The 7,021-nt window shown below is 40.6% G+C and overlaps 1 pseudogene; it reads left to right on the top strand.

Annotated features, from left to right (window-relative positions):
• Positions 1 to 4,662: 4,662 nt before the first annotated feature.
• LOC149873129 (trace amine-associated receptor 9-like) lies at positions 4,663 to 5,689 on the top strand (annotated as a pseudogene).
• The last annotated feature ends 1,332 nt before the right edge of the window (positions 5,690 to 7,021 follow it).

Raw genomic sequence — 7,021 nt, 5'->3', positions numbered from 1 at the left:
GTCGTTGTGCACCCACACCATTTTAGTAAAGACTGAACCTCTGACTCCAATGGAGTTGGAACTATTCCACTGATAATTATCAGTTTTATCCAGTGAATAGTGAATGCTAGTAGACAAGCCACTGGAGGTCCAGAGCAGGCTCCTGATGAGGGCAAGGTACATCTCACTGAGCCACCCTTCCTCTATCTTGCTAAGCTCTTGGCCCCACGTATCTTCAACTCATGGCTGACCACCGGGCCAGCTGTAAGAGAATGTGGGAGACAGGGAGAACAAGGAATTCTGAGGGCAGTGATAAGTTTGTGTCCCAGGGTTTAGATGGCTTACTGGGAAGCAGGAGACATAGGTTTAGCACCCCATGGCCCGCAGTACTTTAGGCACCTACACACATTCATGAGGCCTGCTCCAACACATTCTAATTGCATTGAAGCAGACTTGATTAACTGAGTCTGCTGGAGTGTGCACACTCTAATTAGCACACTCCAACAGCCTCTCATCATGTGCATTCAACAACTCTGTGCTTCAAAACGGTGGTGGGGGCCCATTAACTAAAGGTCACTGAACAAGCTTTTGTTAAAGTGCCTCCACCACCATTTTGAAGCACAGGACACTCAATACACAAGATGCTATGGGAAATTTAATTAGACTGGCTTTAATTAAAGCACCTCCCTCCCCACTCCAGAGCATGTGTAAAGGCAACCTAAATCCCTCTATTCCCTGAGCAAATGTTATAACCTCTAGGCTATTGGATTAAAAATCCAGAGGTATCTTCTTTTATATTTAATTTCTGCCAGGGATGCATGTACCTAAGTGATTGACTACCTTGGTGCAAATGCCAGCACTTGCAGTTATGTGGCTATATAGATGCCACTTAGGCATGTAAAGGTGCAAGCGGATTTAGTGTGTAGTGTCCTCTCTGAGAAAAGTATAATTTCAAAAGACATTGTATTGATTACAATACCAGTCTAAAACTAGATTTTGACGTCCGGTCCTCTAAGAAAAAGGCAGATTTTTATCTCCTATGAGGTTGGGTAAATCAGGAGTGATTATGCTGAAGTCAATGGACTGTATGAAAAATCAGAAAACAAACTCAAGCCAAACTCTTTAGACATAAATGAAATGTGGCAGGATTGTACTGCTGTGCCATCAAGTGGACAACAATAGATTATCCTGAATTTTTCCATAGTATGAAAAACTCATGCAAAAATCGACCTTCTAATAATTATTAAACAAAATGAAATATTAATGAGAGGATATGTATATTTTCTGTAGTATATGGCATCAGAGATATATAGGTGTGCTTTTTCCTAACTATTTGTGGTAAATGAAAATATTACAGTATCCATAACCAGCTTCGTAGAACCCAATTGCCTAGCATAACAAAGTCATAGAATCCTTGACAATCCACATTATTCCTCCATTTGGCTCATGTCTGCCAGAATGAATCAAGGGAGAGGATGTGCGCTGCAGAATTAGTACTTATAATCTTAGTGCTTCAAAAAGGTAAAAGTAAGTAAGTGCACAGCCCGACACAGGGCTGGGCATGAAAGCATTTGTCACTCAAAACTAACATTGTAACCAGTGACTGAAACCTAGTCTCCCTTCCCAACATGCCTCATACAGTCACATTTTTAGGACAAGCCAGTCATCTTCTACTGTGTGTAGTGCCCCCTCCATGGCCCAGTGTAATAGAAACTTTCCATGTTCTTCACAGGGTGAAGTGCCAAAATGCAGAGATACACCCAGATCAGGAACTGAAAGAGAGTGTCACCAGAACCACTTCCTGCAAGGTGGCCCTGCAGATCTGCAGGTCACCATATTGGCTTGGTCCAACAGGAAATCGGCCAAGCAGATTATGCTTCTCTCAGTCACTCTGTACAGGACAGAGAAAATATATGTTGTCTCACAGAAGTTCAAATCTGATGCACCAAAGAGGGTGCTGATTGGATGGCAAAGAGTGACCACAGCTGGGGACAGTCCAGGAAAGTGTGGTCTTCCACTCCTCATAGAAAAGGCAAGCTTCTGACACTGTTGGGTCTAAGTAGGAGAAATATGGCAGTAGTCAGTGACCTGTTCACCAAATACCAGAGTGTGCTGGTCCTGTTGATGATGATGAGCAACCTGTACAGGATATGCCAGGTTGAGTAGGGAAGTCCTGGTATTGCTACTATTGGGCACCAAACCCAGGTTATGAAGGAGCAGACGTTGAGGTCACAGGCATAATATATCATGACTGTCCACAGGTGCAGATTTCTACTCTTCTTCTTCTACTCATTATAACTACACTAAGAATTGCAAATAGGTGTCAACTGTTTTTAAGGGTTGAAGATACAGGAGTAGGTGGATGGGATCTTCAGAAGAGAGTGAAGGCTCCTCATCCCTCTTGTTAAAGTTAGGACTGTTGATACATGCTGCATTAGACAGCCAATGATTAAAAAACAAATAACCCTAGGAACAGGGACTGGAACCTTTACCCTCTTTTGGGGAAGTGACCTATCAACTAAGATGCAGAAAAATACTTCCTTGTGCTTGTTCTCCTTCTGGTCCCAATTTTCTTCTCACTCTTGTGTACTGGCCTATGTGTTTGTCTCTCATTTAAATATATTGATGTTGTAATAAAGTTGGATGGCTCCGTTTCCCTTCCTAGCCTGTATACAGGGAAAGAAGGGTTACTAGATTAGATGCTTCAGGTGGTCATGGTACATAGCCTGTGGAGAAGGCCTCAAGAGAAGCAGACAGACAACCTTTACAATGGTCAATGGATAGCTTAACCTGAAGAACAGGGTATTGGCCTAGGAGCTGGAGAGTCAGAAGAAAGAGAACAACTCTGTTTACTTTGAGGTTTGGTGTTGCACAGATTGAGATGAGAACATCAGCTGAACTCAGGGTGCTCATGATTATATGGGTTGCACTGGGGATACAGGGGCTGTTTAACCATTGGGGAGCGAGGGGCAGAATCTTACTGCTCTATGGTCTCGACTCTGCCTCCTCTAAAAGTCTTCATTGAAGAGAAGCTGTCTGTTGTGCTGATTAGAAGCTGGTGTATACTCTTTCCCATCTGAAGAGATGAAGTCCCTCTCTCAGGGGCTGAACTGGAAGATAGCTCCCTGAGGAAGACCTACAGGTAGGGTCAAGGACTGAAAAACATAGGTCTCAGACTCAGGAAACCAGTCTAGAAACCATGCCTGGGTTGGCTTCAAGACTTACTGAGAGACTAGACAAAGCTGGGGTTCTGAGTGAAGTTCTGAGTGAGGGAACATCTGTGACATCTTGCCTGTCCACTAACCCAGCCTCAACAGGGTTCCCACTCAAACTATTTGATAGCTTCAAGTTTCTGACATTCTCCAGGGAGGTGGGAGATGTGGGTTTGAGTCTCCTTGGGCTGACAACCCCACTGCTAACCATTAAGCTACTGGGCAAAAGGTAAGTACCAATACAACCAGTGTTTTCCCACGGCACTCAATGCTTTCAGTGTGCATTAGGTGTGTCCCATCCATGCCCAGAAGATCAGGCTCCTCTGGAAACCTAGGCAACACTGCAGAATCATTCAAGATTGGAAGAGGGGCTTAGGCAACAGTGCAGTGCTTAGGTGAATAAGGGATCAAACTGGATAATTTCTGAGCATGTTTGAACAACCAAGTGCAGACACCCAAGGAATTTTGGAGTCCAAAATGGAGTCCAAATGTCACCAGGACATATATACATATCGGACTTTGTGGCTGCTGGAAGATAGCTGACGTGGATCACACTTTGGAGCATAGGCACCTACATTTTACATAGTTACATACTCAACCTGGCTCTTAGTTTCCCATAGCTCTACTAATGCATTTTGTCCAATTCTAACATTTCTAATGCTGTATCCTTATCATAGGCATTCAAGAAATTCTTACCACTAAATGCCTGTCTGGGGCCTGTTTGTCCATGTGCACAACAGAATACACTTATATGCATTCTATGTGGTGGTGAATTGGGTTGTATTGCCTAATGATGGGTTTTTTCAAACTGCACAAAAATGTATCACACCCTTTACTGCTAGGACTTCACCTCATGGGATTATTAAATTTGCCTTGCATTAGCTGGTCCTTCCCAATCCCCATTTCTGAGACAACAGTACATATGTATTTTGCCAGTAACTTTGCGAAAGCAACAAACAGGACAAAACCCTATTTTAGTATGTGGGTCTCTTCCTTCCATCTGATCAAGTTTTAATCCAGGTTGACTTCAGAATAATGCTGCAAAAGGTACAGCATTCAGGGTCCATCCAATTACAGTGAAATCAATAGGAGTTTTGCAAGTGACTTAACCAGAGAAGGATCAAGGCATCTAGGAAGCTGAAACAAAATAAAAAGAAATAAACACAAATAAATTATTTATTAAAGTATTGGGAAAAAATCTGTAGTTATTCTGCATCTTTATTTTTTTGTTTACCAATGTTTAGCTGACCTTGAAAACTGGAGAAAGAACAGATAATTTGCTTTGTTCTGGTTTTTTTTCACACAAACCTGTAGATAAAATGAAAATCTTGGAAATATTTATATAGTCAACAATGTCCATCTTATTTCTCTTTTTCAGAAACTCTTGAAAAGAGAAGGATTGCGCTATCACCATTGATTTCATATTCAGATACTAAAACAATGTAGGCACAGTACACTCCAGAAAAACAAGATGAGTTCAGCACTTCTTCAAAATGAAATACAGTACGGCTTTGAGAACATTAATGGATCCTGCCATAAAAGTCCATGACCTTTAGGAATCCGGTCTACTTTGTATGTTATCCTTAATTTTCTGACTTTTCTTACTCTTAGTGGGAATTTCATGGTCATGATCATATTTGCTTATTTCAAACAGCTTCATTCTCCTACACAATTTCTAGTTGCCTCCTTGGCCTGGGCTGACTTTTGCTTGGGTTTGACAGTGCTTCCCTTCAGCACTATAAGATCTGTTGAAACTTGTTGGTACTTTGGGGAAACTTTCTGCAGAGTCCACAGTAGTTTAGATGTGACTTTTTGCCTAGCATCAATATTTCATTTACGTTTCATCTCCATTGATCGGTATGTTGCTGTTACTGGCCTTTTAGTTTACCCCTTGAAGTTCACCATACCAGTTTCAAGAATGTTTGCAGCTGCTGCCTGGACATTTTCATTCATGTACAGTTTTTCTGTTATCTTTGCTGGTGCAAGTGATGAAGGACTACAAGAATTTAGTACAAGCTTTCACTTGCATAGGAAGCTGTCAAATTGTGTTCAACAAGATCTGGGTGTTTATATCCTCCCTCCTTTGTTTCATACCATTCTTTACCATGATTGCACTGTACAGCAGGATCTTCAGTGTGGCTAAAAGACAAGCTAGAATGATGGAGAGTGTGAGCAACAAAACACAGTCCTCTGATAATAATAGTGATAGAGTTAGCAAGAGAGAGGAAAAGGCTGCTACAACACTGGGCATAGCCATGATTGCTTTCTTCATATTCTGGTCACCTTATTTTATGTTTCTAATAATAGGTGTCTTTTTTAACTTTATAATTCCACCCCTTTTCTTTGATGTTATGGTGTGGTTTACTTATGCTAACTCTGCCATGAATCCTTTGATTTACTCTCTCTTTTATCCTTGATTTCAAAAAGCAGTAAAAGTGCTTGTGAGCTGTAAAATCCTGAGGCAGGATTGTTCAACAATGAATTTACTTCAGAAATGAGACCCTATTGTATCCTGAATAGATCTTCTCACACTAAAATTCACATGCTCTATCCCTTTTACAAATCAGTCTTCTGAGTGTTTATTTTTTAACTAATTTAAATAGTGTCATTTTAATTATATAACTTCATAGATTTAATAGATTTCATAGACATTTGAGCTGGAAGGGACCTCAGATCATCGAGTCCAGCCCCCTGCGCCAGAGGCAGGAAGTCAGCTGTGGTCATAGGATCCCAGCAAGATAAACATCCAGTTGATAAACTTGTGTCCTTCTTATCATTTTCAGCAACAGGTTTTGCGGCATGTTATTCTTAAGTAAAGACTATCTGCTGCAGATATTCTTAAGGAAGGACTGGACCAAACTATAAAGCCATGACAGTTGGTTTTGGTGGCAAACTCGGTGGCAACAATTTGCTACAGTGCTAAGAATTAAAGAAAGGCAAAAAGGAATCAAAATATACCTTTTAAATGACATTTGGTTCAATATTTTCTCAGAAATAGAAACAAAACTGGCAAACAGACATATTAGTTCATTCCTTCAAGAAGCAGTGAGGTATAAATTACAAAACTGGTGATACAAAGAAGAGTCTGTACGTCTATAATATTACTGTGAGTCTAGGAGTGCCCAAATACAATTCACACATGCAAGTGAGTTAAGTCTCACAACACCCTTTTGCCATAGATACATCATTTCACAGATGAGGAAATTGGGCCCAGCTTCTTTGAAAACCCCTAAGAAAGGGCTCAGTACTATTGTCTTTGCAGCTAGTGGCAAAACCAATAAAGGCTTTATAGAAGAGAAAAAAATAACTTCTAGTTTACTTGCTCATTCACACATTCAGAAAATTCAAGCTGTGTGTCCTTTCTGTTAGGGAATGCTTAGATGGAAAGATGTTACTTTTGTTGTGTGCAAGGATTTCTCACCAGACAATAGAGCTTTTGTGTCTCAGCAACAATCTAAAAGCTTGTGGGCACTTAACAATTATTTTAGATTTGGCCATAAATTTAAAGTGTATTAGCTAATATTCTGCAGTAGTTATTCCAGTTCAGTTCCCCATGAAGACAAGCCCTAAGATATTTCTTATTTATGGCAAGGGGACTGAATTTTAAACATGCATTAGATGTAAGGAGGACAAGGACCATTAGAGTGTGTATAGTGTAAGAACAGGAACTGCTTCACATCTGATTTGCTAGAGTACACCTGAAATATTGACATGCCATTGATTTTACTGCAGCTACTGTTTTATAGATGTGCAGCTGACTCATCATTTTAGAGCCTGGTTAGCAATAAGAATAGGAAAAACCCACTTTTTGAGTATTAGTTCAGTAAACT

This window comes from Crocodylus siamensis, chromosome 1 (assembly GCF_052110815.1).
Source record: "Crocodylus siamensis isolate JL-2025a chromosome 1, ASM5211081v1, whole genome shotgun sequence".
Taxonomy (NCBI): domain Eukaryota; kingdom Metazoa; phylum Chordata; order Crocodylia; family Crocodylidae; genus Crocodylus; species Crocodylus siamensis.
This window is presented reverse-complemented; position numbering and strand designations above follow the sequence as displayed.